Source organism: Arachis hypogaea, chromosome 2, assembly GCF_003086295.3.
Source record: "Arachis hypogaea cultivar Tifrunner chromosome 2, arahy.Tifrunner.gnm2.J5K5, whole genome shotgun sequence".
Taxonomy (NCBI): domain Eukaryota; kingdom Viridiplantae; phylum Streptophyta; class Magnoliopsida; order Fabales; family Fabaceae; genus Arachis; species Arachis hypogaea.
The window spans coordinates 36,342,715-36,367,497 of NC_092037.1; the positions used below are offsets into that span (position 1 = coordinate 36,342,715).

A 24,783-nucleotide genomic window follows, 5' to 3' on the forward strand; every position below is an offset into this window, starting at 1 on the left:
TGCCCGCGCCAAGGGCAGGGCAGAAAGTTGTGGTGCTGCCAGGAGAGGGTCGTGGTGCGCGCTGGTGCTGCCAGGGAAGGATTTGGTGCGCCAGATTTGCTTCTTGGTGCGCCACACACAAAATGCTGCCCTGCCCGCGCCAAGGGCAGGGCAGAGTTCCCACATTGCATTCCCGAGTTCGAGTTTGGGCGGACGCACACGCTACAATAATTTCCTTGGTTTCTTGGCACGACAATCAACCTTAGTTCTTGGCTTCCTCATGGTTCCTTGTTCGAACCTTGTAGCATGCATGGGTGACATTTTCCCTTGAATTTCTTTCCTTGGAGAGCCCGATTCTGCCCTCCACAAGGGCAGGGCAAGGTTCTCTTCCTCTTGGTCTCAAGGCACCATTTTGTGCTCTGCCCTTGTAGTGGGCAGGGCAGAGTTGCCTTCCTTGGTTGGTTCCTTTATGTTGCCTTTCTAGAGGGCAGTGTGCCCTTGTGGAGGGCAATGTTGCCTCCCCTTTAGCATGCGGCACGCTTCTTCTCTCCTTGGCCACGCTTTCCTTTCCTTAGGCCACACTTCTTAGGCCACGCTTTTCCTTTTCTTTTCTTTTCTTCACCTATAATAAACCAAAACAACACTCCAAGTATCACTAAATTCAAGAGGCTTATAAATCAATTAAAATTCAATTAAAATTAGCTTAAACCTCATGATTTAACATTAATTCCATGGTGGTTGCTTGATTTAGAGAAGTTATGCATTTTCACTCCAAATCACTTACTTAGGATACAAGAAAGTGCATAAATGCTATCAAAACAAGTGAAATTAGCTTGAAAAATGGGTATATGATGACTTGTCATCACAACACCAAACTTAAATCTTGCTTGTCCCCAAGCAAGCATCAAAACTAAGAGTAAATGGAATGAATAAGAAAAGAACACTTATCCTTATTATGCAGATAGCAGAACTTGATTTATGGGGCATTTATGCAGACAATGACAACTCAAGTTATTGTTCTTGTTACATGATATACATTTTGCATCAATGGTTTGCTAAACTTGCTGTTATAAGACTCACTCTTTGATTCTTCCCTTGCTAACATTTCTTGACTTATAATGCTTTAACAAGCTTATTATTCTTTTTGAGGTTGGGTGTCAAATGCTGCAGCATAGCCTTTGGCTTTATTTTCTTTCTTTTTGCTCAACATTTTTCCACCACAGACACATGGCTCATTAATTCTTCCTAGGATCATTGATGCCCAGCATCTCTTTGGATAACTAAATGTTCTGTATCTAAGTTGCTCTTTATTGTGGATTTTCAATTGGCCATCCCAAATCAGTTGATCTAAGTGACCGGGTTTCAAAATACCCCTTAGAATTTACTCATCCAAGCAGATCTCAGTACAAGAACACCACAGGCATATGTCCTAAGGTTCAAGCTATTGGTGTCCAACCTTTATTCTTTGTTTTTCTTGCCATTTTGGCTTTTTCTTTCTGTTTTTGTTACCAAGGTTGTTTCATTATTGATAGGAGTCTTTGTAACAGCAAGCTAACTCACAATTGAATGAGAATGATATTATGCAACAATTATTTCATGAGTTATGCATTTAATCAAACACATATACCACCACCAACTTCCATTCATACTTATGCAACATTGGATATTTTACTTTTCAATTCAAACAAAACTCTTTTATTTAAGCATATGGGAAACAAAACAATTTTCAAGCTAAGTGATGGATAACAAGCATTGTGCAGACTTATTATTTTTGGCAAACAATTTCACTTGCAACTAGATAAACACTTTAGCAAGACATACAAAGGTTCCCATGTTCGAAACAATACACAGCAGCAAGGATTAAGTTCAGATACAACCTTTGAAGTTGCAGCCCTTTGATTCTTCCTTCTGTTGTGTTCTCTTTGAGTTAAAATGCATAGTGTCTTCAATTGCTGACTCATGTCCTGCATAATTCTCAAAGTTGCTTGCTTCTCAAGCCCTTAATTATATGGTTAGTGTGTATAAACTGAGTGTGGCTCCAGGATTGATTTTTTTTTTGTGTAGGGACACCAAACTTAATTGTTTGCCACTACCTCAGATGCAACAAGTCAACCATATTTGGAACCATGTATCCTTGCTAAAGTTTAATGAACTAAAAGCTAGAAAATAATTCAACAGTTGAATAAAGTGTTTGATTGCTTGGAGCTAGAATCATGCAAGAGGTGAGAGTGTGTTTTTAAATGATATTTTTGGTGGAACACCAAACTTAGAAGTTTTCATTCTCCCTCAAATTGTTTTGGTGTGCAACACCAAACTTAGCTCCTTGCAATGCACAACAATTACTCAACATTTTTATTGAAAAAGCTATGAAAAGAAACTACCTCAGGTTGGGTTGAGCGCTCTTTTATTGTCACTAGCTTGACATTGACCTCCCTTTAAGGTGGTTGATGTTGGTGATGTCTCAGCTTGTCACCTCTCACTGTCAGCTTTCTCTGTGTGCTTTGATGCTCAATTTCCATATGCTCAAGAGAAAGTATTCGGTTGACAGTGTAATAATCTTCTGCTCCCTGCTGTTGGTATATTAGTTGCACCTTATCACCTTTAGAAAATCCTTCAGTTGGGATTTTCTTGTTCTTCCAACCTTTGTGAACCTTTTTCTTGCTCTTCATCTTTTTCTTTCTTGTTGATCTTTCTTTCTTGACAGTTACTTGAGTTGTGATGCCTTCCTTCTTGCTAATCACCCCTGCTTTCTTGTGAATCCCTTTTTCTTCTTGCATCTGTTTGTTTTTCTGTTCCACTTCCTTTTCAGTTGATTGCTTTGGAAGGAGATCATCACTCATTTTGCTTGTTTCTTCATCCCTTTGTAATTCTGGGAAGACTTTCAGGGTGATGCTCTCCTCATGCATCCTGAGGGTTAACTCTCCTTGCTCTATGTCCACAATGGCTCTAGCAGTGGCCAAAAATGGTCGGCCAAGTATTATGGAGTCATTTCCATGTTCTGAAGAATCCAGGATCACAAAATCTGCTGGATAGATGAACCTGTCAACCTTAACTAAAAGGTTCTCAATCAGCCCTTTAGGATATACTATTGATTGGTCCACCAATTCCAAAGACATCTCTGTTGGTTTCACCTCCTCTATGCCAAGCTTTTTTACTAAAGAATATGGGATTAGATTTATGCTTGCTCCTAAATCGCACATCCCCTTGTTAATGAATAGGTTCCCAATAGTGCATGGTAAGAAGAAACCTCCAGGGTCTTCAAGCTTGGGAGGGAGTCCCTTTTTAATGAGTGCACTGCATTCTTCACTGAGCATCACCGTTTCCTTCTTATTCCAATCTCTTTTCTTGTTGATGAGCTCCTTTAAGAACTTGGCATATAAGGGCATTTGCTCCAAAGCCTCTGCCAAAGGTATGTTAATCTCTAGCTTCTTGAAAGTCTCAAGAAATTTGTGGAAGTGCTGATTCTTTGTTTCCTTGTGAAATCTCTGTGGATAAGGCAATGGTGATGTTGAGCTCTTCTCCACTTGATGTTGTTTTGGGATTGGTTCCTCCAAGATCTTCTTTCCTTTCTTCAAATTCTGTGGTTTGTTGTCTTCCTCTGTGAGTTTTTCTGGAGCATTCTTGCTTATCTTGCCTTTGTTGATGGCTTCATCATTCTTTGTTGGCTCAGTGTCATTCTCCATAAGCTTCTTTGTTGCTCCTTGGTTGCCATCCACTAACACTTTTCCACTTCTTAGTTGCACGACCTTGCATTCCTCCTTTGGGTTGGGAATGGTGTCACTAGGTAGTGAACTTGATGGTTTTTCAACAGAAATCTTCTTGGAGATTTGTCCAATCTGCCTCTCTAGGTTCTTCATGGAGGCTTCTTGGTTCTTGGTTGTTAATTCTTGGTTCTTCATCATTTTCTCCATGAGCAGCTCTAGATTGGTGATTCTCTGTGAGTCTTGTGTGATGGGTTGATTTTGGGGTGTTGATGGATGAAGATAAGTGTTTTGGTTAGTTGGGTGGTTATTGGGTGGGTATTGGTTAGCATTTGGGTAGTTGTTCTGTGGTTTTCTGTATGAGTTTTGGTTAGTGTTTGGCTGGGGGTTATGGTTTGTGTTTTTCCAATTGTTTTGGCCTGTGTTTCTTTGCCATGGTTGTTGGTTTTGATTATGATTGTCTCCCCATCTGAGGTTGGGATGGTTCTTCCAAGATGGATTGTAAGTATCACCATAGACTTCATTTGTTCCAGGATTTTGGTTGTGCATGTATTGGACTTGCTCTTGTTGTTGCTCTTCTTGAGTTTCTTCACTTTGCACCCAAGTGGTTGGAGGTTGGCTTGTGGTGTTCACTGCTGCCACTTGCAAGCCATCAATTCTCTTAGCCATTTGCTCAAATTGTTGTTGAATCTGCTGCTGCATCATCTTGTTTTGAGCTAAAATTGAATCAACTCCTTCCAACTCCATTACTCCTCTTCTCTGTGATGGTTGGCGTTGTCTTTGATGAGCAAAGAAATATTGGTTGTTGGCCACCATATCAATAAGGTTTTAAGCTTCCTCTGTGGTCTTCATGAGTTGTAATGAACCTCCGGCAGAGTGATCAAGAGCTTCTTGAGCTTTAAGAGTGAGTCCCTCATAGAAGTTTTGTAACTTGTCCCACTCAGTGAACATCTCTGGTGGACATTTCCTCAATAGAGCCTTATACCTTTCCCATGCTTCATATAAGATCTCAGCCTCCAATTGAGTGAACGTTTGAACCTCAGTCTTCAACCTTAGGATTCTTTGAGGTGGATAGAATTTGGCAAGAAACTTGCTCACCAAGTCATCCCAAGTGTTGATGCTTTCTTTTGGAAAGGTCTCTAGCCATTGAGTGGCTTTATCTCTGAGAGAGAATGGGAAGAGCAGCAACTTGTAGCTATCAGGGGGCACACCATTTGTTTTCACTGTGTCACAGATTCTCAAGAAGGTGGACAGATGTTGATTTGGATCCTCCAAAGGCCCTCTTCCAAAAGAACAATTGTTTTGAACCAGAGTGATGAGTTGTGGCTTGAGTTCAAAATTGTTTGCATTGACATTGGGAGGAAGAATGCTACTCCCACAATGCCTAGCATTTGCAAATGTGTATGAAGCCAAGACTCTTCTCTGCTGTTGATTATTGTTGGCTCCTTCTCCTGGTTGATTGGTATCTCCTTCCATGTCTTGGAATTCCTCCTCAGATTCTTCTTCTCCAACAATGTTCTTCCCTCTTTCAGCTCTTCTTATTCTCCGAAGAGTCCTTTGATCAATTTCAGAGATGATAGGGGAGGATCTTCCTATACCTGACATACAAACACACAACAATAAACACACAGACCCAGAAATACAATGGAACTTCAATCTGTAGCTAGAATGAAGGTTTAGTTAGTTTAAGCAAAAGCTCAAACAGTTAGTGTGTTAGTAAGAATTAGAATAACAGAAACGAAAAAATGCTTAATCTAGACCTCCACTTCACTTAATCATTGTCTATCTATTTCAATCCCCGGCAACGGCGCCAAAAACTTGATTTGTGGAAAACGATCCAACACAAAACTCACCGGCAAGTGTATCGGGTCGCATCAAGTAATAATAACTCACATGAGTGAGGTCGATCCCACAGGGATTGAAGGATTGAGCAATTTTAGTTTAGTGGGTGATTTAGTCAAGTGAATCAAGTATTGGTTGAGTGATTTGTGTTTAACAGGAAGTAAATGACAGTAAATGTAAAGGGGGAAGGGAGAAGTGCAGTAAATTAAAGAACAGGAGAGTAAATGTGCAGAAACTTAGAGAACAAGAAAGTAAATGACTGAAACTTAAAGTGCAAGAAACATAAACTGCAGTAACTTAAATGGCAAGAAAGATAAATGGCTTGAATATAAAAGGGAATTGAGGACTGGGATTGCAGGATCTAAACAAAGAAGAAGTGAATTGCAACAATTAAGAGAGCAAAAATTAAATCAGAAGCAATAAGCATTCAAACAGAAAGGAAATAAAATGTAGCAGAGGTTCACAGAAGAACCAAAAGTAAAATTGGGTCTCAGGTCTCAAGAGACTAGGTAGCAGAGCCTAGATCTCTATTTGCCTTCCTAGATCCAAGTTCTCTAAGCAATTGACAGAAAATTAAAGAAGAAGCAATAGAAGAACAGAAATAAAATTGAATTATGCAGAGAACAAATTGAAAAGAGTTTGAATGGGAATTGAGACAGAATTTCCTCAATTTCACACACCCAAAACTCAGAAACAGAAGAGTAGAATTGCCCAAGTGAGAATGAGGAAGGAGATCAGTCAATTCTCCCTTGATCCTCTTAGTGCTCGGACAAGTCTCCCAAGAACAATTGCAAAAGCTCAAAAGAAAGGTGAAATTCAAAGTAAAAATTGAAAGTAAAGGTAAAAAGTCAAAATGGTAAAAGGTTCAAAAAAAAAGTTTCTAATTACATCAAACTAGCTTCTATTTATACACTTTCTATTCTTGGATTTTGGGATTTGGATGGGCTTTTGATTTGGTGAAGAAATGAATTCAAATGGATTTTTAATTTGAATTTTTGGCCCATTAAAAATCACTCCCAGGAGGCTGCCCTGCCCTTGTGGAGGGCAGGGCAGAAAATTGGTGCTTGGTGCATGAGATTGGTGTGGCCTTGGTGCGAGTTGGTGCGAGTTGGTGCGGCCTTGGTGCTGCCAGGAACACAAAACGCTGCCCTGCCCGCGCCAAGGGCAGGGCAGAAAGTTGTGGTGCTGCCAGGGACGAGCATTGCGTGTTGGTGCTGCCAGGGTCGAAGATTGGTGCGCCAGAATTCGTGCGTGGTGCGCCAGGAACACAAAACGCTGCCCTGCCCGCGCCAAGGGCAGGGCAGAAAGTTGTGGTGCTGCCAGGAGAGGGTCGTGGTGCGCGCTGGTGCTGCCAAGGAAGGATTTGGTGCGCCAGATTTGCTTCTTGGTGTGCCACACACAAAATGCTGCCCTGCCCGCGCCAAGGGCAGGGCAGAGTTCCCACTTTGCATTCCCGAGTTCGAGTCTGGGCGGACGCACACGCTACAATAATTTCCTTGGTTTCTTGGCACGGCAATCAACCTTAGTTCTTGGCTTCCTCATGGTTCCTTGTTCGAACCTTGTAGCATGCATGGGTGACATTTTCCCTTGAATTTCTTTCCTTGGAGAGCCCGATTCTGCCCTCCACAAGGGCAGGGCAAGGTTCTCTTCCTCTTGGTCTCAAGGCACCATTTTGTGCTCTGCCCTTGTAGTGGGCAGGGCAGAGTTGCCTTCCTTGGTTGGTTCCTTTATGTTGCCCTTCTAGAGGGCAGTGTGCCCTTGTGGAGGGCAATGTTGCCTCCCCTTTAGCATGCGGCACGCTTCTTCTCTCCTTGGCCACGCTTTCCTTTCCTTAGGCCACACTTCTTAGGCCACGCGTTTCCTTTTCTTTTCTTTTCTTCACCTATAATAAACCAAAACAACACTCCAAGTATCACTAAATTCAAGAGGCTTATAAATCAATTAAAATTCAATTAAAATTAGCTTAAACCTCATGATTTAACATTAATTCCATGGTGGTTGCTTGATTTAGAGAAGTTATGCATTTTCACTCCAAATCACTTACTTAGGATACAAGAAAGTGCATAAATGCTATCAAAACAAGTGAAATTAGCTTGAAAAATGGGTATATGATGACTTGTCATCAATGACCATTGCTTGCTTCATACCAACAATCTCCGTCGGATCGACCCTTACTCACGTAAGGTTTATTACTTGGACGACCCAGTGCACTTCTTGGTTAGTTGTGCAAAGTTGTGAAGAATGTGAGTGAACCATAGTAGTGTGCACCAAGTTTTTAGAGCCATTACTAAGAATTTTTTGAGTTATAAAAAGTGTAAATCACAATTTTTCCTACCAAGTTTTTGGCGCCGTTGCCGGGGATTGTTTGAGTTTGGACAACTGACGGTTCATCTTGTTGCTTAGATTAGGTAATTTTCTTTTCAAAAATTTTTCAGAAATCTTTCAAAATTTTTTTTCTCTTTTTCGTTTTTCTAAAGATTATTTTCGAAAAATCTAAATAAAAATATTAAAATCATAAAAACCAAAAATATTTTGTGTTTCTTGTTTGAGTCTAGAGTCAATTTTTAAGTTTGGTGTCAATTGCATGTTTTTAAAAAATTTATGCATTTTTCAAAAATTCATGCATGTGTTCTTTATGATCTTCAAGTTGTTCTTGATAAGTCTTCTTGTTTAATCTTTATATTTTCTTGTTTTGTGTCTTTTGTTGTTTTTCATGTGCATTTTTGCATTCATAGTGTCTAAGCATGAAAAATTTCTGAGTTTGTTGTCTAAGCATGAAAATTTTTCAAAAATAAGTTCTTGATGTTCATCTTAATCTTCAAAGTGTTCTTGGTGTTCATCTTGACATTCATAGTGTTCTTGCATGCATCATGTGTTTTGATTCATAATTTTCATATTGTGAGTCATTTTTGTTGTTTTTCTCTCTCATCATTAAAAATTCAAAAATCAAAAAATATCTTTTCCTTATTTCTCTCATAAATTTCGAAATCTTTGGGTTGACTTAGTCAAAAATTTATAAAAACAAGTTATTTCTTGTTAGTCAAGTCAAGATTTCAATTTTAAAAATCTTATCTTTTTCAAAATTTTTTCAAAAATCAAATCCTTTTCATTTTTCTTTTATGACTTTCGAAAATTTAAAAATATTTTCAAAATCTTTTTCTTAGTTTTATTTCATAATTTTTGAAAACTTTACTAACAATTAATGTGATTGATTAAAAAATTTGAAGTTTGTTACTTTCTTGTTAAGAAAGGTTCAATCTTTAAATTCTAGCATCATATCTTTTAGTTTCTTGTTAGTCAAGTAATCAATTGTAATTTTAAAAATCAAATCTTTTTCAACTATATCTTTTTAATCATATCTTTTCAAATAATATATTTTTTAAAAATTTGATTTCAAAATATCTTTCCTAACTTCTTATCTTTTCAAAATTGATTTTCAAATCTTTCTCAACTAACTAATTGACTTTTGTTTATTTCTTATCTTTTTCAAAACCACCTAACTACTTTTCTTTTTCTAATTTTTGAAAATCACTTCCCTCTTTTTCAAAATTTTTCTTAATTAATTAATTGTTTCAATTTTTAATTTTAATTTTATTTCTTCTCTTAATTTTCGAAAATCACTAACCCTTTTTCAAAATTAATTTTCGAATTTCTCTCTATCTCATCTTCTTCTATTTATTTATTTAATTACTAACATTTCTCTTCATCTCAAAAATTCGAACCCTCTCTTCTCTTCTGTGTTCGAATTTTTCTTCTCCTTCTTCTATTCTTTTCTTCTTTTACTAACATAAAGGAATCTCTATATTGTGACATAGAGGATTCCTCTTCCTTTTCTGTTATCTTCTTTTTCATATGAGCAGGAGCATAGACAAGAACATTCTTGTTGAAAATGATTCGGAACCTGAAAGGACTCTGAAGAAGAAGCTAAGAGAAGTTAAAGCACAACAATCCAGAGAAAACCTTGTAGAGAATCTCGAAAAAGAGAGAGACATGTCCAAACCCAATAAAAATGGTGGAGGCGCAAGGAGGATGCTTGGTGACTATACTACACCTACTTCCAAATTTGATGGAAGAAGCATCTCAATCCCTGCCATTAGAGCAAACAATTTTAAGCTAAAACCTCAACTAGTTGCTCTAATGCAACAGAACTACAAGTTTCTTGGACTTCCATCAGAAGATCCCTATCAGCTTTTAACTGAGTTCTTACAGATCTGTGAGACTGTTAAGACTAATGGAGTAGATCCTGAAGTCTACATGCTCATGCTTTTCCCTTTTGCTGTAAGAGACAGAGCTAGAACATGGTTGGACTCACAACCTAAAGATAGCCTGGACTATTGGGATAAGCTGGTCACGACCTTCATGGATAAGTTCTTTCCTCCTCATGGATAAGTTCTTTCCTTCATGGATAAGATGGTGAATCCCTCTATGAAGCTTGGGAAAGATACAAGCAGATGACCAAAAGGTGTCCTTCTGACATGCTTTCAGAGTGGACCATTCTGGATATATTCTATTATGGTCTATTTGAGTTTTCTAAGATGTCACTGGACCATTCTACAGGTGGATCCATTCACCTAAAGAAAATGCCTGCAGAAGCCCAAGAACTTATTGACATGGTTGCAAATAACCAATTTATGTACACTTCTGAGAGGAATTCTGTGAGTAATGGGATGCCTCAGAGGAAGGGAGTTCTTGAAATTGATGCTCTGAATGCCATATTGGCTCAGAACAAAATGTTGACTCAGCAAGTCAACATGATTTCTCAGAGTCTGAATGGATGGCAAAATGCATCCAATAATACTAAAGGGGCATCTTCTGAAGAAGAAGCTTATGATCTTGAGAACCCTGCAATGGCAGAGGTGAATTACATGGGTGAACCTTATGGAAACACCTATAATTTATCATGGAGAAATCAGCCAAATTTCTCATGGAAGGATCAACAAAAGCCCCAATAAGGCTTTAATAATGGTGGAAGAAACAGGCTCAGCAATAACAGACCTTTTCCATCATCTTCTCAACAACAGACAGAGAATTCTGAGCAGAGTCCCTCTAGCTTAGCAAACATAGTCTCTGATCTGTCTAAGGCCACTTTAAGTTTCATGAGTGAAATATGGTCCAACATTAGAAATTTGGAGGCACAAGTGGGCCAGCTGAGTAAGAAAGTCATTGAAACTCCTCCTAGTGACCTCCCAAGAAATACTGAAGAGAATCCAAAAAGAGTGCAAGGCCATTGATATAATCAAAATGGCCGAACCTAGAGAGGAATGGGAGGACGTGAATCCCAATGAGGAAGACCTTATGGGACATCTCCTAGATAAGAAGGAGTTCCCTATTGAGGACTGAAAGGAAATCTGAGGCTCATCTAGAGACCATAGAGATTCCATTGCACCTCCTTCTGCCATTCATGAGCTCTAAGAACTATTCTTCCTCTGAAGAGGATGAAGATGTAACTGGAGATCAAGTTGCTCAATATCTAGGAGCCATCATGAAGCTGAATGCCAAGTTATTTGGTAATGAGACTTGGGAAGATGCACCTCCCTTGCTCATTAGTGAACTAGATACATGGGTTCAGCAAATTTTACCTCAAAAGAAATAAGATCCTGGTAAATTCTTAATACCCTGTACCATAGGCACCATGACCTTTGAGAAGGCTCTGTGTGACCTGGGGTCAGGTATAAATCTTATACCACTCTCTGTAATGGAGAAACTGAGAGTCTTTGAGGTACAAGCTGCTACTTTCTCATTAGAGATGGCAGACAAGTCAATAAGACAAGCTTATGGATTAGTAGAGGACGTGTTAGTAAAGGTTAAAGGCCTTTATATCCCTGCTGATTTCATAATCTTAGACACTAGGAAGGAGGAGGATGAATGCATCATCCTTGGAAGACCTTTCCTAGCCACAGCAGGAGCTGTGTTTGATGTTGATAGAGGAGAGCTAGTCCTTCAATTGAATGAGGACTACCTTGTATTTAAAGCTCAAGGATCTTCCTTGACAAACATGGAGAGGAAGCATGAAAAACTTCTCTCAATACAGAGTCAAACAAAGCCCCCACAATCAAACTCAAAGTTTGGTGTTGGGAGGCCACAACCAAACTCTAAGTTTGGTGTTGAACCCCCACATTCAAACTCTAAGTTTGGTGTTGGGAGGTCCCAACCATGCTCTGAACATCTGTGAGCTCCATGAGAGCTCACTGTCAAGCTATTGACAGTAAAGAAGCACTTATTGGGAGGCAACCAAATTTTTATTTATCATTATTTTTATTATTCTTTTATGTTTTATTAGGTTCATGATCATGTGGAGTCACAAAACAATTACTAAAATTAAAAACAGAATAAAAAAATAGCAGAAGAAAAAGCACACCCTAGAGGAAGAGCTTACTGGTATTTAAACGCCAGTAAGGAGCATCTGGCTGGCGTTCAACGCCAAAATAGAGCATGAAGCTGGCGTTGAACGCCAGAAACAAGCATGGAAGTGGCGTTCAACGCCAGAAACATGCTGTAGAGTGGCGTTGAACGCCCAAAACAAGCATGGTAGTGGCGTTTAACGCCAGAAACATGTTGCAGTCTAGCGTTAAACGCCAGGATTTTATAGAGATGGTGTTTTACACACCTAATTAGTGCAGGGATGTTAAATCCTTGACACCTTAGGATCTGTAGATCCCACAGGATCACCTCAGGATCTGTGGACCCCACAAGATCCCCACCTACCTCAACCTACCTTCTCTCTTCTTCATACAATCCAATAACACTCTTCCCCATAAACCCCACCTACCTTCAAATTCAAAATCCCTTTTCCCACCCAAACCTACCCTCATGAACGAACCTACTACCCTCTCCCTCCACTATATAAACCCCTCTATTCTTCTTCATTTTCACACATCACAAACCTCTCTTCTCCCCCTTGGCCGAATACACAACTCTCTTCCTCTCCTCCATATTTTCTTCTTCTTCTTTTATTCTTTCTTTCTTTGCTCGAGGGCGAGCAACATTCTACGTTTGGTGTGGTAAAAGCATAGCTTTTTTTGTTTTTCCATAACCATTGATGGCACCTAAGGCTGGAGAAACCTCTAGAAAGAGGAAAGGGAAGACAAAAGCTTCCACCTCTGAGTCATGGGAGATGGAGAGATTCATCTCAAGGGTCCATAGCTCAGTAGTAGAGCATTTGACTGCACATCAAGAGAGCCCACTCATGGACCTCAACAAGAGCATGAGGAATTCCCTCATTAAGAAATCCCTGAGATACCTCAGGGGATACATTTTCCTCTACACAACTATTGGGAGAAACTAAGGATAGGAGCACCAAAATCACTAGGGATGAAGCAACAAAGACAAGGAAGAGACATAGAGGAGCTCAAGAACACCATTGGTTCTTCAAGAGGGAGATGCCACCTACACTAAGGTGGATTCATTCCTTAATCTCCTTGTCTATTTATTTGCTGTTTTCGGTTTTATGCTATATGTTTGTCTATGTTTGTGTCTTTATTACATCATCATTAGTATCTAGTGTCTCTGTCTTAAGGCTATGAATAATTCCATGAATCCTTCACCTTTCTTAAATGAAAAATGCTTTTAATACAAAAGAACAAGAAGTACATGAGTTTCGAATTCATCCTTGAAATTAGTTTAATTATATTGATGTGGTGACAATACTTTTTGTTTTCTGAATGAATGCTTGAACAGTGCATATTTTTGATCTTTTTGTTTATGAATGTTAAAATTGTTGGCTCTTGAAAGAATAATGAGCAAAGAGAAATGTTATTGATAATCTGAAAAATCATGAAATTGATTCTTGAAGCAAGAAAAAGTAGTGAATAGCAAAAGCTTGCGAAAAAAAAGAAGAAAAAGAAAGAAAAAGAAAAGCAAAAAAAGCCAATAGCCCTTAAAACCAAAAGGCAAGGGTAAAAAGGATCTAAGGCTTTGAGCATCAATGGATAGGAGGGCCCAAGGAAATAAAATCCAGGCCTAAGTGGCTAAATTAAGTTGTCCCTAACCATGTGCTTGTGGCATGCATGTCCAAGTGAAAAGCTTGAGACTGAGTGGTTAAAGTCGTGATCCAAAGCAAAAGAGTGTGCTTAAGAGCTCTGGACACCTCTAATTGGGAACTTTAGCAAAGCTGAGTCACAATCTGAAAAGGTTCACCCAGTCATGTGTCTGTGGCATTTATGTATCCGGTGGTAATACTGGAAAACAAAGTGCTTATGGCCACGGCCAAGACTCATAAAAGTAGTTGTGTTCAATAATCAACAAACTTAACTAGGAGAATCAATAATACTATCTGAAATTCTAAGTTTCTAGAGATGCCAATCATTCTAAACTTCAAACGATAAAGTGAGATGCCAAAACTGTTCAGAAGCAAAAAGCTACAAGTCCCGCTCATTTAATTAGAACTAATATTCATTGATATTCTGAGATTTATAGCTTATTCTCCTATTTTTATCCTATTTGATTTTCAGTTGCTTGGGGACAAGCAATAATTTAAGTTTGGTGTTGTGATGAGCGGATAATTTATATGCTTTTTGGCATTATTTTTAGGTAGTTTTTAGTAGGATATAGCTAATTTTAGGGATGTTTTTATTAGTTTTTATGAAAAATTCATATTTCTGGACTTTACTATGAGTTTGTGTATTTTTCTGTAATTTCAGGTAATTTCTGGCTGAAATTGAGGGACCTGAGCAAAAATCTGATAGGAGGCTGACAAAGGACTACTGATGCTGTTGGAATCTAACCTCCCTGCACTCGAAATGGATTTTTTGGAGCTACGAAACTCCAAATGGCGCGCTCTCAATGGCGTTGGAAAGTTAGACGATGCAAACTGGCGTTCAACGCCAATTCCATGCTGTATTCTGGAGTAAAACACGAGAAACACGTCACAAACCAGAGTTAAACGCCAAAAATACGTTACAACTTGGTGTTTAACTCCAAGGGAAGCCTCTACACGTATAAAGCTCAAGCTCAGCCCAAGCACACACCAATTGTGCCCCTGAAGTGGATTTCTGCATCAATTACCTATTTCTGTAAACCCTAGTAGCTAGTTTAGTATAAATAGAACTTTTTACTATTGTATTTAGAATCTTTGGTCTCAGTTTTAATCTATTGTTCATCGTAGGAGACTATTGATCACGTTTTGGGGGCTGGCCTCTCGGCCATGCCTGGACCATCACTTATGTATTTTCAATGGTGGAGTTTCTATACACCATAGATTAAGGTGTGGAGCTCTGCTGTACCTCGAGTTTTAATGCAAAGTACTACTGTTCTCTATTCAATTCATGCTTATTCTTATTCTAAGATATTCGTTGCACTTCAAACTGATGGATGTGATGATCTGTGACACTCATCATCATCTATCCTTATGAACGCGTGCTTGACAACCACTTCCGTTCTATATTAGACCGAGCGTGTATCTCTTGGATTCCTTGATCAGAATCTTCGTGGTATAAGCTAGAACCCTTTGGCGGCCACTCTTGAGAATCCAGAAGGTCTATACCTTGTCTGTGATATTCCGAGTAGGATTCAAGGATTGAATGACTGTGACAAGCTTCAAACTCGTGATTGTTGGGCGTAGTGACAGACGCAAAAGAATCAATGGATTCTATTCCGACATGATCGAGAACCGATAAATGATTAGCCGTGCTGTGACAGAGCATTTGGACTATTTTCACTGAGAGGATGGGAAGTAGCCATTGACAACGGTGATGCTTTACATACAGCTTGCCATGGAAAGGAGTATGAAAGATTGAAGGAAGGCAGTAGGAAAGCAAAAATTCAATAGGGACAAAGCATCTCCATACACTTATCTGAAATTCCCACCAATGATTTACATAAGTATCTCTATCTTTATTTTATGCTTTAATTATTATTATTTTCGAAATCCTTTATAACCATTATAATTTGCCTGACTGAGATTTACAAGATGACCATAGCTTGCTTCATACCAACAATATCTGTGGGATCGACCCTTACTCACGTTTAGGTTTATTACTTGGATGACCCAGTGCACTTGTTGGTTAGTTGTGAGAAGTTGTGAAGAATGTGAGTGAACCATAGTAGTGTGCACCAAGTTTTTGGAGCCATTGCTAATTATTGTTCGAGTTATAAAAAGTGTAAATCATAATTTTGCCTACCACGATCCATTGCGAATCGGCACAAATTGCTGAAGTTTGGGAAAATAATAAAATAGTTTAGTCAAAACAATAGCAAACAAGAGAATTATCGAAGAATATTTAGAAATTATAACTTACAAATGGATGCGATGCAAGTTTTCTTTTATCAAGAAACTGGCGGTGATTGGCATACTATTCAATATTGAACCGGTAGGCCTTGTTTGTACTTTTATCAACGTAGGACTTGCCATGTCTTCCCAACATAAAATTCTGCAAAAAGAATATCAGTTCAATCGCACTTCCACTGAACTGAACACAATTCATGCACCAAACTGAACACAATTCATGTGCTGACTAATACTTGAAAAACATTCAATCATTATAAGAAAAGTTTTCTTCATGCAAAAGAACTCAACAAAAAGAAATTTAGCAAGTGAATAAGAAATTTAGCTTACCACAATATCCAGCGGCACAATGTATATTTGTTCTTGATACCGCCAAATTTTTATTTCATTGAGAATCATGCTGTGTATACAAACCATCTACAGGATGAAAATTTATGAAATATACTATATAAGAGTGTTTAGAAAAATCATTAATGTTAACACAACTGGCAAAGGATTTACCGTGGCATGCACTTGTTCTTTGGGCATTAGAGACATGAATATTCTCTTAATCCCTCATAAAGTGCCTCATGTTTCAAGACAAATATTGCATCATTTTTATTGCTACCACCTTTTCTCTGTTTCACATGTGTCATCCAATGATAAAACTTTTCAATCAACTCGTTCGTGATTTTTGTCTTTTTCTCCAGGGTTTCGTAAAATTGAGCAGCTGGTAAAGTTGGTTCTGAAGTTGTTGCTTTAGCAAACTTTAATGCTGCTATCACTCCAGCATCTACCACCGCCTTTTCCAGGATTTCAAGCTGTGAAACAATCGGTTGAGAGGGCTGACTTGGTTGAGATGCTAGTGGACTTATCCCAAGGTTAAAGGAAGACCTTTCATCTTCCCTTTCCCTAGGTTGAGCAGCACTGCAAATGATAGATATTTAACAAATATATTAAACAAAAATGATATTTAATCATTATAATGAACCGAAATCCAAACAAATAGTGAACCTAAATCCAAACATACAGTGAACCAAAATGATATTAAACAAAAATGGTATTAAAGAAAAGCAAGTAACATACCTATCAAATGATGAGAAGATTAGAGTTTCTTGTTCTGATTGCCGTGCCACCGGAGGTTCTTGGGATTACAGCTATTGTTCTTCATCAGAAACTTCATAGATGGTGCACGAAATTGTGATCACACTTTTCACAACTCCGTACAACTAACGAGCAAGTGCACTGGGTCGTCCAAGTAATACCTTACGTGAGTAAGGGTCGATCCCACGGAGATTGACGGCTTGAAGTAAGCTATGGTCATCTTGTAAATCTAAGTCAGGCGGATTCAAATGGTTTTGAGGATTTGATAATTAAAAGATAAATAAAACAGATAATAACATAGAGATACTTATGTAATTCGTTGGTGGGAATTTCAGATAAGTGTTTGGAGATGCTTTGTTGCTTCTAAACCTCTACTTTCCTATTGTCTTCATCCACTCATTCATCCTCCCTTCCATGGCAAGCTGTATGGTCCTCTCAGTGAAAATAGTCCAGATACGGTTTCTGTACGGTTAATCAACTGTCGGATTTCTCGTCTCGGATGAAAAATACCAGGCACAGCTACCGCATGGCTAATCATCTGTCTGTTCTCACTTGTGTCGGAATAGGATCCCTTGATCATTTTGCACACTGTCACTGTGCCAAACAGTCGCGAGTTTGAAGCTCATCACATTTATCCTGTCCTAGACCCTACTCAGAATACCACAGACAAGGTTTAGACTTTTCGGATATCAGGAATGCTGGCAATTGTTTCTAGCCTAAACCACGAAGGCTCTAATCTCAGATTCGGATGCTGGTTGACGAAATTGTGATCCTCAAAGTTGGTCTCTTTGTATTTGTATGAAATCAAAAATACCCCAAGAGATCATGGTATGATAAATTGGGATCTTAATAATCCCTGGTGTGATCATAACTCCGTTCAACTTAACTAGCAAGTGTACTGGGTCATCCAAGTAATACCTTACGTGAGTAAGGGTCGATCCCACAGAGATTGTTGGTATGAAGCAAACTATGGTCACCTTGTAAATCTCAGTTAGGCAGATTAAATTGGTTTATGATGAGTTCAAAAATTAATAATAAATAGAAAATAAAATGGATAGAAATACTTATGTAAATCAATAGTGGGAATTTCAGATAGGCGTATGGAGATGCTGTGCTCCTCTTGAATCTCTACTTTCTTATTACATTCATCCAATCCTTCTTACTCCTTTCCATGGCAAGCTGTATGTAGGACATCACCATTGTCAATGGCTACATCCGATCCTCTCAGTGAAAATGGTCCTATGCTCTGTCACAGCACGGCTAATCATCTGTCGGTTCTTAATTAGGTTGGAATAGAATCCCTTAATTCTTTTGCGTTTGTCATCACGCCCAGCCTTCAGGAGTTTGAAGCTCGTCACAGTCATTCAATCCCAGAATCCTACTCGGAATACCATAGACAAGGTTTAGACTTTTCGGATCCTCATGAATGCCGCCATCTATCGAGCTTATACCACGAAGATTCTGTTGGGGAATCTAAGAGATATGCGCCCGGCCTAGAGTAGAACGGAGGTGGTTGTCAGTCACACACGTTCATAGGTGAGAATGATGATGAGTGTCACGGATCATCACATTCATCAAAGTGTTGTGCAACGTATATCTTGGAATAAGAATAAAAGATAATTGAATAGAAAGTAATAGTAATTGTATTGAAACTTGAGGTACAGCAGAGCTCCACACCCTTAATCTATGGTGTGCAGAAACTCCACTGTTGAAAATACATAAGTGAAAGGTTCAGGCATGGCCGAATGGCCAGCCCCTTGAATGATCAAGAGACCGAATGATCAAAGACTACAAAGTCAAAAGATTAAACTGTCAAAAGATGTCTAATACAATAGTAACTTATCCTATTTATATTAGACTAGCTACTAGGGTTTACATGAGTAAGTAATTGATGCATAAATCCACTTTCGGGGCCCACTTGATGTATGTTTGGGCTGAGCTTGATCTATCCACGAGCTGAGGCGTTTCTTGGAGTTGAACTCCAAGTTATAACGTGTTTTGGGCGTTCAACTCCGGATCATGATGTGTTTCTGGCGTTTAACTCCAGACAGCAGCATGTACTTGGCATTCAACGCCAAGTTACGTCATCAATTTCCAAATAAAGTATGGACTATTTTATATTCTGGAAAGCTCTGGATGTCTATTTTCCAACGCTGTTGAGAGCGCGTCAATTGGACTTCTGTAGCTCCAGAAAATCTATTTTGAGTGCAGGGAGGTCAGATTCCAACAGCATCAGCAGTCCTTTTGTCAACCTTTTTTTCAGAGTTTTGCTCAAGCCCCTCAATTTCAGCCAGAAATTACCTGAAATCACAGAAAAACACAAAAACTCATAGTAAAGTCCAGAAATGTGAATTTAACATAAAAACTAATGAAAACATCCCTAAAAGTAGCTTGAACTTACTAAAAACTACCTAAAAACAATGCCAAAAAGCGTATAAATTATCCGCTCATCACAACACCAAACTTAAATTGTTGCTTGTCCCCAAGCAACTGAAAATCAAATAAGATAAAAAGAAAAGAATATACTATAAATTTCAGAATATCAATGAATATTAATTATAATTAGATGAGCGGGACTTGTAGCTTTTTGCTTCTGAACAGTTTTGGCATCTCACTTTTTCCTTTAGAGTTTAGAATGATTGGCTTCTCTAGGAACTTAGAATTTCGGATAGTGTTATTGACTTTCCTAGTTAAGCATGTTGATTCTTGAACACAGCTACTTATGAGTCTTGGCCGTGGCCCTAAGCATTTTGTTTTCCAGTATTACCACCGGATACACAAATGCCACAGACACATAACTGGGTGAACCTTTTCAGATTGTGACTCAGCTTTGCTAGAGTCCCCAGTTAGAGGTGTCCAGAGCTCTTAAGCACACTCTTTTGCTTTGGATCACGACTTTAACCACTTGGTCTCATGCTTTTCACTTGAACCTTCATGACACAAGCACATGGTTAGGGACAGCTTGATTTAGCCGCTTAGGCCTGGATTTTATTTCCTTGGGCCCTCCTATCCATTGATGCTCAAAGCCTTGGATCCTTTTTACCCTTGCCTTTTGATTTTAAGGGCTATTGGCTTTTTCTGCTTGCTTTTTCTTTTTCTTTCTATATATATATATATATTTTTCGCCATTTTCTTTCTTTTTTTTCACAAGCTTTTTACTTTTCACTGCTTTTTCTTGCTTCAAGAATCAATTTCATGATTTTTCAGATCATCAATAACATTTCTCTTTGTTCATCATTCTTTCAAGAGCCAACAATTTTAACATTCATAAACAACAATATCAAAAGACATATGCACTGTTCAATCATTCATTCAGAAAACAAAAAGTATTGTCACCACATCAATATAATTAAACTAAATTCAAGGATAAATTCGAAATTCATGTACTTCTTGTTCTTTTGAATTAAAACATTTTTCATTTAAGAGAGGTGAAGGATTAATGGATTTTATTCATAGCTTTAAGACATGGTTACTACATACTAATGATCATGAAGTAAAGACACAAAACATAGACAAACACAACATAAAAACCGAAAAGCAGAAAGAAATAAGAACAAGGAATGAATCCACCTTTAGTGGCGTCTTCTTCTTGAAGGACCAACAATGTCCTTAAGCTCTTCTATGTCTGATGAGCGGATAATTTGTATACTTTTTGGCATTGTTTTTAGTATGTTTTTGTTATGATCTAGTTAGTTTTTAGTATATTTTTATTAGTTTTTAGTTAAAATTCACTTTTCTGGACTTTACTATGAGTTTGTGTGTTTTTCTGTGATTTCAGGTATTTTCTGGCTGAAATTGAGGGACCTGAGCAAAAATCTGATTCAGAGACCAAAAAGGACTGCAGATGCTGTTGGATTCTGACCTCCCTGCACTCGAAGTGGATTTTCTGGAGCTACAGAAACCCAATTGGCGCGCTCTCAATGGCGTTGGAAAGTAGACATCCTGGGCTTTCCAGCAATATATGATAGTCCATACTTTGCCCAAGATTTGATGGCCCAAACCGGCGTTCAAAGTCACCTCAAGAAATCCCAGCGTTAAACGCTGGAACTGGCACCCAAATGGGAGTTAAACGCCCAAACTGGCACCAAAGCTGGCGTTTAACTCCAAGAAGAGTCTCTGCACGAAATTTGCTTCATTGCTCAGCCCAAGCACACACCAAGTGGGCCCGGAAGAGGATTTTTATGTCATTTACTCATTTCTGTACACCTTAGGTTACTAGTTCTTATAAGTAGGACCTTTTACTATTGTATTAGGAGACTTTGGTAGCTATCTTCATTTTTATGCTATCTTAGATCATTGGGAGGCTGTCCATTCGGCCATGCCTAGACCTTATGCTTATGTATTTTCAACGGTGGAGCTTCTACACACCATAGATTAAGGTGTGGAGCTCTGCTGTACCTCGAGTATTAATGCAATTACTATTGTTCTTCCATTCAATTCCGCTTGTTCTTTATCCAAGATATCACTTGTTCTTCAACTTGATGAATGTGATGATCCGTGACACTCATCATCATTCTCACCCATGAACAAGGTGACTGACAACCATTCTTGTTCTACAAGCGTTCAAGGCTCTAGTGAATATCTCTTGGATTCCTGATTGCACGATGCATGGTTGATCGCCTGACAACCGAGTGCTCGCCTGACAAACGAGCCAACCATTCCGTGAGATCAGAGTCTTCGTGGTATAGGCGAGAACTGATGGCAGCATTCAAGAGAATCCGGAAGGTCTAACCTTGTCTGTGGTATTCTGAGTAGGATTCAATGATTGAATGACTGTGACGTGCTTCAAACTCCTGAGGGCGGGGCGTTAGTGACAGACGCAAAAGAATCACTGGATTCTATTCCGGCCTGATTGAGAACCGACAGATGAATTCCGCTATGCTGTGACAGAGCATATGCAATCGCTTTCACTGAGAGGATGGGAGGTAGCCACTGACAACGGTGAAACCCTTGCTTAAGCTTGCCATGGAAAGGAGTAAGAAGGATTGGATGAAGACAGTAGGAAAGCAGAGAGACGGAAGGGAAGGCATCTTCATGCGCTTATCTGAAGTTCCTACCAACGAATTACATAAGTATCTCTATCTTTACCTTTGTGTTATTTTCGTTCATCACCATATACATTTGAGTTTGCCTGACTAAGATTTACAAGATGACCATAGCTTGCTTCAATACTAACAATCTCCGTGGGATCGACCCTTACTCACGTAAGGTTTATTACTTGGACGACCCAGTGCACTTGCTGGTTAGTTGTGCGAAGTTGTGTAATGCCATGGTATTGAACTACCAAGTTTTTGGGGTTCATGACCGGGGATTATGAGAGTTGTGAAAAAGTAATGTTCACAATTTCGCGCACCAAGTTTTTGGCGCCGTTGCCGGGGATTGTTCAAGTTTTGAGCAAGCTTTTGGTAACATCAGTGCCAAGATCCGGCAGCAACATCAAGTTTTTGGTGTTATTGCCCGGGATTGTTCAGGCTGGACAACTGACGGTTCATCTTGTTGCTTAGATTAGGTATTTATTTTTTTCGAAATTCTTGAAGATGAATTCTAGAGTTTCATGATGATTTGTTGAAATCTGGCTGGCTGAGAAGCCATGTCTAATTTCATTGGACCGAGGTTTCAACTTATCACCACAAGAGCTTGTTGATTTCTATCAATCTTGCTTTTGGAGCAGTGATCTGCTAAGGCTTGGCTGGCCTCTGGCCATGTCTAGTGTTTTGGACCGAAGCTTTCTTTGAAATCTTGGCTGGCTGTGAAGCCATGTCTAATTCCTGGACCGGAGTCTTAGACTAACATTGCACTGATTCCTGGAATTCTCATTAAGAATTTTGATATCTTTTTCCACTTAATTTTCGAAAAACACAAAAAAAAATTTTACAAAATTATAAAATCCAAAAATATTTCTTGTTTGACTCTAGTGTCTCATCATAAGTTTGGTGTCAATTGCATGCATTCATATGTCTTAGTGATCTTCAAGATGTTCTTGATGATTTACTTGCTCTGATCTTTGAAATTCTATTGACTTGATTGTTTTGTGTGTCTCATATGCATTTTCATTTTGTTAGTGTCAGTAGTATACAAACTGCTAAGTTTGGTGTCTTGCATGCATTGTTATTTGATTCTTGTTGCATTTTGGTTTGTCCTTATTATTAAAAATCCAAAAATATTTTTTATTTTGTGTCTTTTCAAGTCAATAATACAGAGAATTGAAGATTCAGAACATACAGCAGAGGAATTGCACAGAAAAAGCTGGGCGTTCAAAACGCCCAGTGAAGAAGGACAGACTGGCGTTTAAACGCCAGCCAGGGTACCTGGTTGGGCGTTTAACGCCCAAAAGGGTAGCATTTTGGGCGTTAAACGCCAGAATGGATACCATTCTGGGCGTTTAACGCCAGGATGGCTAGAAGGGAAGATTTTGTTTTCAAATCAAATTTTTTCTATGTTTTCAAAATCTTTTCAAAACAAATCTTTTTCAAATCAATTTTCCAATCAAATCTTCTTCAAAACCAATTTTTTTCCATTTTTAAAGATACTTACTATCAATTAATGATTTGATTCAACATTTCAAGTATGTTACCTTTTCTGTTGAGAAGGGTTTAATGTTTGAATCATATATTTTCTTGTTAGTTAAGTTTTTAATTTTCAAATCAAATCTTTTAAAATGTTTTTCAAATCATATCTTCAATCACATTTTTTTAAATCAATCATATCTTCTTAACCACATCTTTTTCAAAATAGTTTTCAATCAAATCTTTTTGATTTCTAATTTCAAAATCTTTTTCAAAAATCAATTGATTTCTTTTCCCTTTTCATTTTCGAAAATTAAGTAATGTTTTTCAAAAATGTTTTCAAAATTTTTCACTTAATTTTCGAAAATGACTCCCCTCCTTCTCACATCCTTCTATTTATGGACTAACACTATCCTTTAATGCAAAATTCGAACTCCATTCTCTCTGATAAGTTCGAATTTTTCACTTCTGGCTTCTACTCTTCTTTTCCTCTGACACCTAAAGGAATCTCTATACTGTGACATAGAGGATTCCACATTTTCTTGTTCTCTTCTCTTTCTTATGAGCAGGAGCAAAGACAAAGGCATTCTTGTTGAGGCTGATCCTGAACCTGAAAGGACCTTGAAGAGAAAGCTAAGAGAAGCCAAAGCACAACTCTCTTTAGAGCACCTGACCGAATTCTTCAAGGAAGAAGAACAAATGGCAGCCGAAAACAACAACAATGCCAACAATGCAAGGAAGGTGCTGGGTGACTTTACTGCACCTACTCCCGACTTCTATGGGAGAAGCATCTCTATCCCTGCCATTGGAGCAAACAACTTTGAGCTTAAGCCTCAATTAGTTTCTCTAATGCAACAGAATTGCAAGTTCCATGGACTTCCACTGGAAGATCCTCATCAGTTTTTAGCTGAGTTCTTGCAAATCTGTGACACAGTCAAGACTAATGGGGTTGACCCTGAGGTCTACAGACTGATGCTATTCCCTTTTGCTGTAAGAGACAGAGCTAGAGCATGGTTGGATTCTCAACCTAAAGAAAGCCTGGACTCTTGGGAAAAGCTAGTCAATGCCTTCTTGGCAAAGTTCTTTCCACCTCAAAAATTGAGTAAGCTTAGAGTGGAAGTCCAAACCTTCAGACAGAAGGAAGGAGAATCCCTCTATGAAGCTTGGGAAAGATACAAACAATTAATCAGAAAATGTCCTTCTGATATGCTTTCTGAATGGAGCATCATAGATATTTTCTATGATGGTCTCTCTGAACTGTCCAAGATGTCTTTGGATAGCTCTTCTGGAGGCTCTCTTCATCTGAAGAAGACGCCTACTGAAGCTCAGGAACTGATTGAAATGGTTGCAAATAACCAATTCATGTACACTTCTGAAAGAAATCCTGTGAACAATGGGACTAGTCAGAAGAAAGGAGTTCTTGAGATTGACACTCTGAATGCCATATTGG

The 24,783-nt window shown here is 38.6% G+C and overlaps 1 non-coding gene across 1 annotated transcript; it reads right to left on the minus strand.

Moving 5' to 3' along the window:
• Nucleotides 1-24,437: 24,437 nt before the first annotated feature.
• LOC112765810 (small nucleolar RNA R71) lies at nt 24,438-24,545 on the minus strand. Its single transcript, XR_003183927.1, has one exon. It is a non-coding gene; the product is annotated as a small nucleolar RNA R71 (small nucleolar RNA).
• Nucleotides 24,546-24,783: the final 238 nt, after the last annotated feature.